Here is a 12,118-nt window from a genome sequence, read left to right as displayed (position 1 = left end):
TCTGTCTTTAGAGAATAATGAGTCATTTGGGATTGAAACATGGAAAAGGTAGATAGATGTATGATGAATACAACAGATCAAGGTCAGATTACCTCTCTTCTCCCTCTCATCTTCTTTCCTAGATTTTCTACATGACATTCTTACTAGCCAGACATGAGGATTTCACACATCTTCCAGATAACCTTTTCTTATTTCTTATTCTTCACTCTCTCTCTCTGTCTCTCCCACCTTCTAACCCCTGCCCCCCCACCCCCCATCCTCTCCCTGAAGGCTTTTAAAGCTGTCACTMAATCTCAAGATGGCCCAAATTGCAGCAGTTTATAAGATTTTGTGGTTGTGAGCAGAGAGGTCAAAGGAGTTCCAGACCAACCAGATCCACACCCCGCCACCACCCCCTGTTCAGACCCACACCCATATTGACCCTAGTTATTCTCTGGATTCACCTTCTCCATAGGAGCTCAAGACCCATTGCTCAAGACAGTATGATGTATTGTGATTTTTTTATGAGATTGATGCATGAATTCCCTGATTGCTTTGTAGAGTTTGGTCAAGGCTTTCTTCAYAGGTCCTCAACAGCATGCATCCTAAATGATCCCCTGTGTAATTAGCATGACAGAAGATGTAAGATGGGAGCTCACATGTCCTCTAATAATGACATGCTCAGATTATGTCTTTCTTCTCTGCTTGATAAGTAGCCTACAAACAATTTTCTCAGGGTAAAAACGAATCCTGTGGCCTTTAAATCAAACTCCACATAATTACAACAAGTGGAGGACAGGATATGACATATGAAAGCGCAGAGGAGAGTGTGCAATAATGACAGGTAATGTGGGAAAGGACCATAAATGATGTCAGCACTGAAAGCAAAGAGAGTGGGCTGATAGAGCTGCCATGCATTTAAAGTAGTGTGGCTCTTTGAGTACACACAACGCGGCACAAGGTGTAATTGCATTTTGACTGGGGCGTACTTCTGAGTCATTTTACTAGGCGAAGAGGCAAAGGCATACTGTATAGGTTACCAGCTGGCTGCCTTCACAAAAATGTGACCCTGTACTGAAAGGAGTGTGATAGGGTAAAGTTAAGAGGGCCCGCAGCACAGTGTCTTCTCTGAGTAATGAGCCACTAATTACTCTCCAAATTACAACCCATGAATAAAAATGGACTGGGAATCTACTGAGACAAGTCTATTTGGTTTTATTTGTTTAAAATTCATATCAGTTGCCATTATGAAGTAAATGTGGTATTTATAGGATTCATTTTATTGGGATGGTATGTCAAGGTTACTGGGGTGTGGGTGAGATCATACCATTCATCCTCATCCTGCATACTGCTTCTGATGGACTTAACTGCCCTCTTAAAACCAGGGGTGAGGGAGCCCTTTTGGAGAGATTAGGGTAAGATTTGAACCGGGGTGTGGACATGACGCTAAGGTTAGGGTTAGTAGGCCTGCTTTTATCCTAGTTTCTATCTTACTCTTCTCTGGACCAAGAAAGTGCTGGAGCTCGTCTCTGCCTGGTTCCATCTTTAAAACTTCTTAGGGCTAGGCCCCTTTTTTCTCAATTTCCGCCTGAATGACGTGCCCAAAGTAAACTGCCTGTTGCTCAGGCCCTGAAGCCAGGATATGCATATAATTGGTACCATTGTAAATTTCAGCCGATATAAGACACTTATATGTACCTAAATGTTTAACTTCTTAGCTGGCAGGGCAGTATTGAGTAGATGAAAGGTGCACAGAGGTCCCAGAGTAACGGCCTGCTCCTCAGTCATAGTTGCGAATATTTGCATATTATTATTAGTATTGGATAGAAAACACTCTGAAGTTTCTAAAACTGTTTGAATTATGTCTGTGAGTATAACAGAACCCATATGGCAGGCAAAAACTGAGAAGATCCACTTCCTGTTTGGATTTTTTCTGGGTGGCAGATTTTCAACCAAGCTCCAATTGAAATTACAGCAGATATTGATGAGTTTTCACTTCCTACGGCTCCCACTAGATGTCAACAGTCATAGAACTTTGTCTGATGACTCTAATGTGAAGGGGGCCGAAGGAGACAGGAATTAGTCACCACTGCCACGAGCTGACCATGCTTTGAACACGCGCGTTCACGTGATAGGCAGCTCCGTTCCACCGCTCTTCTGAAGTCAATCTAATTCTCCGGTTGGAACGTTATTCAAGATGTATGTTAACAACATTCTAAGTTGATTCAGTACATCGTTTGACATGTTTCTACTGACTGTTATGGAACTTTTGGACATTTTGTCACGTATAGTGGACCACTCTTTGTGACTTTGGAATTGTTTACCAAACGCGCTAACCAAAGTAGCTAATTGGACATAAATAACGGACATTATCGAACAAATCAAGCATTTATTGTGACTGGGATTCCTAGGACTGCATTCTGATGAAGTTCATCAAAGGGAAGGAAACTTTATCATGTATTTTCTGGTTTCTGTTGACTCCAACATGGCGGCTAATTTGGCTATTGTTCTGAGCGCCGTCTCAGATTATTGCATGATTTGCTTTTCCGTAAAGTTTTTTTGAAATCTGACACAGCGGTTGCATTAAGGAGAGGTATATCTATAATTCCATGTGTATAACTTGTATTATCATCTACATTTATGATGAGTATTTCTGTTGAAACGATGTGGCTATGCAAAATCACTTGATGTTTTTGGAACTAGTGAATGTAACGCGCCAATGTAAACTCAGATTTTTTTATATAAATATGAATTTATCAACAAAACATGCATGTATTGTGTAACATGAAGTCCTATGAGTGTCATCTGATGAAGATCATCAAAGGTTAGTGGATTCATTTTATCTCTATTTCTGCTTTTTGTGACTGCTATATTTCGCTGGAAAAATGGCTGTGCTTATTGTGGTTTGGTGGTGATCTAACATAATCGTTTGTAGTGCTTTCGCTGAAAAGCATATTTGAAATCGGACACTTTGTTGGGATTAACAACAAGATTACCTTTAAAATTATATAAGACAAATGTATGTTTGAGGAATTTAAATTATGAGATTTCTGTTTGAATTTGGCGCCCTGCACTTTCACTGGCTGTTGTCATATCGATCCCGTTAGCGGGATGCAGCCATAAGAAGTTATCCATAATTTTTATGATTATTAATTAGAATTGCGCGCCCTCCAGTTTTACCGGAAGTTGTCCCGTTAGCGGGACGCTGTGCTACTGATCCTTCATCTAAAAAAATCTCTTGCACAACGAGCTACATTTATTTGTATCACCTTATACGGTTATTTTGGGATTCCACCCCGTAAACTTAATTTGCCTGATGATGCACGATTGGAGAAGGACAGTGTAATTTCATACCAGAACATTTTCGTCCACTTTCCCTTTCCTCACCGCCACTCCTCGATTACCTTTGACCTTTTTCAAAAAGAGGCCAGAGAGGACAGATGAGAGAGAATGCAGGAGTTGAGCAAATCCAATTGAGAAAGGCCCTGCAGACTGGCAGATCTCCTGAGCATCCCTCCTCAAATAATTGAATGGAGAGAGAGAGAGCAGAGAGAGAGGGAGAATGTGGTGAAGATATAGTTAGAGTGGAGGTACAGCATATGCCTGGGGCCAGTGCATCCTGATGTGTCCTCTTTAAAGGAAGGAAATGAGGGAGGTGATGGAGGGAGATGCCACTCGCCACGCCAGGCCATGCAATCTCCTTATCACCAGGAGCAGATTATGGCTATAGGGGCCCACACAGACGAGAGCAGCGACAGGTTCAGAGGCCACATGGTACAGACTGAGAACACCCTGTGGATAATGCATAACAAGATTGTGTTATTTAAATTCAGAATAGGCTTTAAATTAGGCTCAACCAAACTCTTARGGCCAGGCTCCACACCCTCATAGGGTAATTTTGTTTCCCTTAATCATATCACAATCACCTTTTAACAATTTTTCTGGACACTAAATATTTTCATTTCATTTTTCCAAAGACTATGCTATCTATATAGAATAACAAATGTACATCATATCAACAATTCCCTCTGGGGCAAGTCTGGAGAATATATCTAAGGATAACCACACACAATTTGGTGAATGCAGATGCTTCTCAAGCTGACAAAATTGAGTTGGTGTGTGGGAAGAGTCTGACTTTCGAGAATGGCAGTTAAAGACAAGTAGACTGAATTYCGACTACCAAACAACAAACGTCTATTTAGACCAGTGACGGTCGGTGCCATTTAAGATGATGGAGGACAATTTTTTTTATGAGCATGGCCTTACTTCTATTACATCATATTGGATGACTGTCATTCATATTCCATTCACCCAGCTCAATGTAACATCGATAGGTTTAGGCTACTACATGATACTCGGATTGAGGTACCTACAACCTAGCCTACAAATGAAAGTTTATAACGCACTGTAGGTGCACAGGTCGAGAGACAAATTGGAGTAATCAAGGTGACATACAGCAACACATTCAATACCACCTTGCACACTCTTGCCTGCTCTGATCTACTGTGTAATCATTAGTTCAAACATTTGCAAACTAAAGTATCCATTGGACAAATTCAGGTAGTTTTATCACCGTTTCGTTCTGTTTGCTTCCGTTTTAAGAAAGGTTTTTCAGTTGTTCAACAGATTCGTCGGAATAATCACCCGCACACACAGTTCACTTTAATAGCAGCCACATACAAACAGCATCATCACTTTGCTCGTTGTATAATTCATTCTCACATCTACGCACTGTCCTCCGCTCATCTTTTCCCTTCACTTGTGGACTTCAGTGCAAATCACTGCAGGTGTCTGTGACCAGGCAAAAAAAGCCAAACCTTCATACCACTACAATCAGCCTACATCATTGTCAATGTCACCATATTACTATTATTTAACTAGGCAAGTCAGTTAAGAACAAATTCTTACTTTCAATGACAGCCTAGGAACAGTCAGTTAACTGCCTTGTTCAGGGGTAGAATAACAGATTTTTACCTTGTCAGCTCAGGGATTCSATCTTGCAACCTTTCGGTTACAAGTTCAATGCTCTAACCACTAGGCTACCTGCTGCCCCAATAAATTKTAGAATTCAGTTAAAATGTTGATGACGATAGTATATACATTTATCAAGTTTTTTACATAAAAAATTGAATAATCAAAAAATTGATAGGTACAGTAGATGCAAAAATGTCATTTCAGCCTTTGGTGCCTGACCTTAAGTTGTGAAAATGTAGAAGTCTAACCTATCAGGTCAGACTTGAAAGGTCAAAAGTCTAATTATCTGATTTAAATCTATAGGGAAAGACACCAGGGACTATACAGTGTATATCGTGTTGCTTCCACCAATTTGTATTTCACAACAGACTGTGGAGGAATGAGAATCTTTCACCAGTCTCTCCTCTGCTAAACTGTTTCAGAGTGCGTTTAAAACATTACCATTGGCATTTCGATGCTGAACCAGCCTACCGGTAGTTTAACACACATCTGTTCAATTATACCTGAGAACCTCCAGATAATTACCTCTCTTCCCTCCGGCTCCACTGAATTACTATTGATCCAGGCAACGTCAGAGTCAACCAGAGTTCATATCTCCACATCCTTATAAGAGAGATGTTGCTGTCAAAAAATTCCTTCCTGCTTCTCAACTTTCTCTCCTCCTGTCTCTGTCACAAACAGAGATTATTGAACTATCCACTACGTGTGCTTGATACAGGCGAAACTGGTTTATGTCAATTAGTGTAACATCAACATTCTGAAATGTTTTTGTTATTGTGAATTATTGACAGAAAGTAAATCAATCAGGGAAAGGCCTCTGTATAATATACTGTAACTGCAGTTAATAACCTTCAATGTGCACAGACAGCAGGAGGAGCCAAAGAGACAATGCTGTGTTTATATTCTTGTTGGGTACATGGACAGTGGGAAGCTGTTATGGAGAATGGAGAGGGTAACATCTATTCTCTTAACAATGCATGTATGTATGTGTTAATCAAGCTGAGAGGTCCAGAGCGTGGGAAAACTTACAAACAGTAAAACCCTATTTCAGCAGCTTCACTCATTCACATTCACTCACGCACGCACACACACGCACACAATAATCCTAGGACAGAGTGCTTTATTCTGACAGTAAATGACAGCAATGTTGGCCCACATGAGGTAGAAAATTAAGCCTTCTGAGACAATTGTTGAATTTTCTGCTTGCTAACTAAGACAGCCAGAGGAATTTACATGTGTGTCAATCGTCCAACACTTTTAATTGAATTAGTAAGAGCAGTGACAGTAGCAGGAGAATATGGATGCATGGTTGGATTTACAGAACAGATCTTCAGATGTTCAGCTTCATCAGATTAATTCATTGATCTGGAACCAAATATTTTCCTTTTTTATTTCTAATGTTCTTGAATCGGTATTCCGTCAAACATATGGCCAGTAACCATGAAAACAAAAATAATGTCATCTCACAAATAACGCTTTTTTGATCATAAGCGTTTACAGAGCGAAAAAGACAACATGTTCCAGTCGAGCAGGAGAATCTTGGGGTAATACAATTACCCTAATGGGGAGTGAGCGGAAGCAATAGACCAATTGTCATAGCACCCTCCCTTGCTGAACGATTAGGTGATAAATCGGAGATAAGTTGGAATTGAAATTTTTCATGTTACAGTATATTGTTGTAAATGGGTCGTTCTTGAATTGTGGTGACATTTGCACCCCTTTGCAACCATGAAAAACACTTAGTTACACATAGTTACACATCACCCACATGAAAAAATACTACAGTTTACTACAGAATACTAAAGTACTTACTATATAATTCTGTAGTAAACGGTAGTATACTGTAGAATACTACTGTATAGTACACACTATAGTATCCCTCAATCATGTAGTGCCTACTATATAATTGTGTTGTATAATAAATACTACAGTAAAGTCCGCAAAAACACTACGCGTTKTTTTACTATTATAAATACAACAGTTTTTAATTTGCAGATACCCTGCCCATTCCCCTCCCCCATATCCGATTTTGTGCCACCCATAAGTTAAAACCTACATTCCAAGTATAGACTATATATTGTGTTCCCGACAGGTTACAGAAAAGAGCAGAAACTCTAAACTACCTACCTACAGGTTATGGAAAATGTGCTTTTTTTAGTATTTCTCCAGTAGGTTTTCTCAAGGAGAAAGCCTGCACTTCCATGTCAAAGATAATGAAACTAAAACACTATAGTAAATACTTCAGTAATGTCTGCAAAACACTACAGTAAACACTACAGTATACTACAGTCTGCAAAAACACTACAGTAAATACTAAAGTATACTATAATATTTTTTMATGTGGGCATATACTGTATGTTTTTGTTTATATTGAACTGTTAATCAATGATAAAACAAGTCCTTTATACTGCAAAACTTAATGTTTTCAGGGGCAGCAGGTAGCCTAGTGGTTAGAGTGTTGGACTTGTAACCAAAAGGTTGCAAGATCAAGTCCCTGAGCTGACAAGGAACAAATCTGTCCTTCTAACCCAGAACAAGACAGTTAACCCACTGTTCCTAGGCTGTCATTGAAAAAAAGTACCTGTTCTTATCTGACTTGCCTAGTTAAATTAAAAACCTGTTTAAAGTGCTTAGGKGAAGCAAATTGGCTTGTTGAGCAGTAGTGACATGTTTTGGGGATTTAGAGATAGCTATCTATTATTWTGAACGCTAGAAAGGGAACAAAGGTATTTAATAGATTGTATAGATCAACAACTAAAAAAGAAGGCAATTAAAATGATATATTTTTTACTAGTAAAATGTGTCCCTCAGTTTTATGTAATTGGTGTTACCACCTTAAGAATCACTCATTACAACGATATACAAGGACCTTGAGCATTCTCTCCAGTGGCAAACTGTTATTGGAGGAGGGGTCTATATTGCATAAAAGTAATTAGTAAATTATTTTTAAAGGATTGATGACCTTAGATTTGAGCATGTGCGGCCTCCAATTCAGAAAATCCGAATTTACCTAAAAATTTGCATTGGTGTTACCATCATTGGTGTTATTACTCTGGTGTCACAATGTTATTATAATGGTATTTAAAGAAAAAAGCAATAATTAAGTTACCATATTTACATTTTAATAAAACATTTAAAAATGCCTTGTTCAAATGCCACCGTAATTCAAGAACTCCTAAATGGCATGAAGTTATATAATTTTTTTAGTATACCATTCCAAGGTTATTACGAAATACATACAGGTGCACTCCTACTGGTCTCTGTAAATCACGGACTCACTCAAAGACATGACGGTCAATGTGGACATTATTAGAGACCCTTTTCAGCAGAGGAACATTTTGTTCGGTCACATTGATTCTTCTCCCAGAGCCAGCCACCGGTACATCCTCCAAGGTAACCTTAAAAACAAATGTCCTTTTGATAGTATGGTTAGGGTATTATCAGTGACAGCTTTATACTGCTCTAATACAAGACCTCTGCTATGCTGGAGCTACACCTGCTCATACAATAAATGCTGGGTCATTCCTTTAACTTTATGACTATTTCAAATCTTGATAACTTTTTCCTGCTAACTCAGGACGTAGATGTGGTCCTTACAGCTCATACTAGTGTACAGCTCAGAAAGAGATACATGGACAGAGTTAGACAGAGAAAGAAGCAGGAATAGAAATCCCAATCAATCCATTGCCTTATTTCCATGCATCAGAAACTTTGACACTTCATTGGTTGTCTGGAAGAAATATTTTGTTTATGTGGACAGCAAGCCCCGGGAGTACATGCTAAAATCTCTGTAGGCTATGAAAGACCAGCTCTCCATATCCTGTTATACAAAAAAATTGATTTGCACTCTTCAAAATGAACTGTGTCCAATTGCCTAGATATGTTAATTTCATTGACTACAAATGAGATTATGGGCCCAGAAAACACCCGTAGCAAATCCACTTCATTCAGGCATAGCAGACACAACCTGTATATGGGTCTTCCTATAAATTAGGGTATACCAGTGAGGATTTCCTACACTGGACAACTTGTTACAGCTGTTGATAAGTCATTGATAATAATTCATGTCATTACATTAAGATATAAGGAGGGATTAAAATTCACAAGTTTATTTAAAACCTTAATCCTTTATCATGGTTGGTGTCTTGGCAGTTTTGTCCAAAATCGTGTGACATAAAACATTACTTTCTGTCCTTGCATTTATGGCTGTGTAAATTGTTGTTATATCATATATTAAGCATGATTCAGTTAAATTAGACATTGAAATCCTGGATCTACAGCAGCTGTCATTTTTTTTTGTATAGAGATCTCAGAAATGCAGTGTAACTGTAACGATTGTCGCCTGGAAAAAGAGAGGAGGACCAAGGTGCAGCGTGGTAAGTGTTCATTATTTTAATAAACAACTGAACACTGAACAAAACAACAAAAACGACAAACAAACAGTCCTGTAAGGTGACGAAAAACACTAAACAGAAAATAACCACCCACAAACAAAAGTGGGAAAACAGGCTACCTAAGTATGGCTCTCAATCAGAGACAACGATAGACATCTGCCTCTGATTGAGAACCATACCAGGCCAAACACATAGAAATAGAAACCCTAGACCTACAACACAGAATACCCACCCACATCACACCCTGACCAAACTAAAAATAGAAACATACAAAGCAATCTACGGTCAGGGCGTGACAGTAACTACACGTAACATTCAGTGTCTTCTTATGTATGTTATGGGGTGAAAACAGCACACAAATCCAAAATAATAAATTTGATTGCAAAATCTAATGCTTCTAACCAAAATATTCACCTTACCTTGATACTTAAAACCTAAATCAATACTGTGAATAATGTAGTTCTTCAAAAAAATTATGCAAAATACTTGTTGGATGTGCATTTGGTGTCTAGCTGATTAGTTACTCCATGATAATTTCACACATCATCATCTGATCTAGGAAGGAATTTTCCGAATTACATTCAAGTGTCGAACAGCTGTTGTGATAGCACATGCGATGCAACAAACGCCCAAGTGCTTGAAAAAAGGTGTCCCTTAGGAATATCCATAATATTTTGATGTCTCATTCGTTTTGACCGTGAAGACAATTGTGCCTGGATCCAATAGTCAGRGGCCCAACTTTCACTGGGGACGGGGGAACATATCCCCCTCGCACTCTGAATTTGCATTTTTGTCCCCCACAGTTTCATCATTACAATGTGATATAAAATGCGACAACGGTGTGCTTTAGGACCATGCGGACGCCTCAGAGCGGTCGGGTAGGCTGTTTCGAGTGTTCAACCGGTTGGATTTAGGACCGCAAGGAAACCACAGAAAGGGCTGACAGGCTTGTTTTGTCCCATTTCAACAGAAATAAATTAACTTGGCTAGCCTTCGCCATTTGACGTACAGTTAGAGAGAGAGCTGGCCAAAAGTTGGCAAACCTTAGCTATTCTTTTTGACTCAGTCACACTAGACCTGAATCAAATGATGAAAACATCGGGCAAACGATTGAAGATTGTTTCGTGGAAATTCTTACACAGGGACACTCAAAGTCAATCTTAAATTAATAATTCTTTATTGTTAGCACGCTGGAGAGGTTCCAACCAACTCAATGCACCATAGTACACATGTCAATCAGGAGCTGTTCCTGGGCAATCCCAGCAGTTGTCTTATATACGGCTATGCACAAACAAGTTATATTTGCATCATTACCGTTTTGTTTCATTCATGTGAACGACCAATACTGGTTCATAACATGTGACAGACCAATACCTGACGAGGCTTCTTCTCTCTAAGCTGAGACCTTGAAACTGAGATATCTTTCATTCTCATTCTCAAAAGAAGGGCTTACTGCCAAATTGCAGCTACTGATAGTGAGGATTCGTTCAGTCAGCCACTTGCATGAACACAGAAAATGGAACAGCACATTAATAGAACACAGAAATTAGTTATAAGAAAAGCAAAAACATAAAAATACCCATTACAATTGATAGCCATATAGTGACTAGGTCTATAAAAAAGTGGTCAGATGAAGCAGATGCTAAACTACAGGACTGTTTTGCTATCACAGACTGGAACATGTTCCGGAATTCTTCCGATGGCATTGAGGAGTGCACCACATCAGTCACTGGCTTTATCAATAAGTGCATCGAGGACGTCGTCCCCACAGTGACTGTGCATACATACCCCAAACAGAAGCCATGGATTGCAGGCAACATTCGCACTGAGCTAAAGGGTAGAGCTGCCGCTTTCAAGCTTATAAGAAATCCTGCTATGCACTCCGACGAGCCATCAAACAGGCAAAGCGTCAATACAGGGCGAAGATTGAATCGTACTACACTGGCTCCGACGCTCGTCTTATGTGGCAGGGCTTGCAAACTATTACAGACTACAAAGGGAAGCACAGCCACGAGCTGCCCAGTGACACGAGCCTACCAGACGAGCTAWATCACTTCTATGCTCGCTTCGAGGCAAGCAACACTGAGGCATGCATGACAGCATCAGCTGTTCCGGACGACTGTGTGATCACGCTCTCCGTAGCCGACGTTGAGTAAGACCTTCAAACAGGTCAACATTCGCTGCGGGGCCAGACGGATTAACAGGACGTGTGCTCCGGGCATGTGCTGACCAACTGGCAGGTGTCTTCACTGACATTTTCAACATGTCCCTGATTGAGTCTGTAATACCAACATGTTTCAAGCAGACCACCATAGTCCCTGTGCCCAAGAACACAAAGGCAACCTGCCTAAATGACTACAGACCCATAGCACTCACATCTGTAGCCATGAAGTTCTTTGAAAGGCTGGTAATGTCTCACATCAACACCATCATCCCAGAAACCCTAGACCCACTCAAATTTGCATACCGCCCAAACAGATCCACAGATGATGCAATCTTTATTGCACTCCACACTGCCCTTTCCTACCTGGGCAAAAGGAACACCTACGTGAGAATGCTATKCATTGACTACAGCTCAGTGTTGAACACCATAGTACCCTCAAAACTCATCACTAAGCTAGGGATCCTGGGACTAAACACCTCCCTCTGCAACTGGATCCTGGACTTCCTGATGGGCCGAACCCCAGGTGGTGAGGGTAGGTAGAAACACATCTTCCACGCTGATCCTCAACACTGGAGCCCCTCAGGGGTGCGTGCTCAGTCCCATCCTG

This window comes from Salvelinus sp. IW2-2015, linkage group LG1, assembly GCF_002910315.2.
Source record: "Salvelinus sp. IW2-2015 linkage group LG1, ASM291031v2, whole genome shotgun sequence".
Lineage (NCBI taxonomy): Eukaryota > Metazoa > Chordata > Actinopteri > Salmoniformes > Salmonidae > Salvelinus > Salvelinus sp. IW2-2015.
This window is presented reverse-complemented; position numbering follows the sequence as displayed.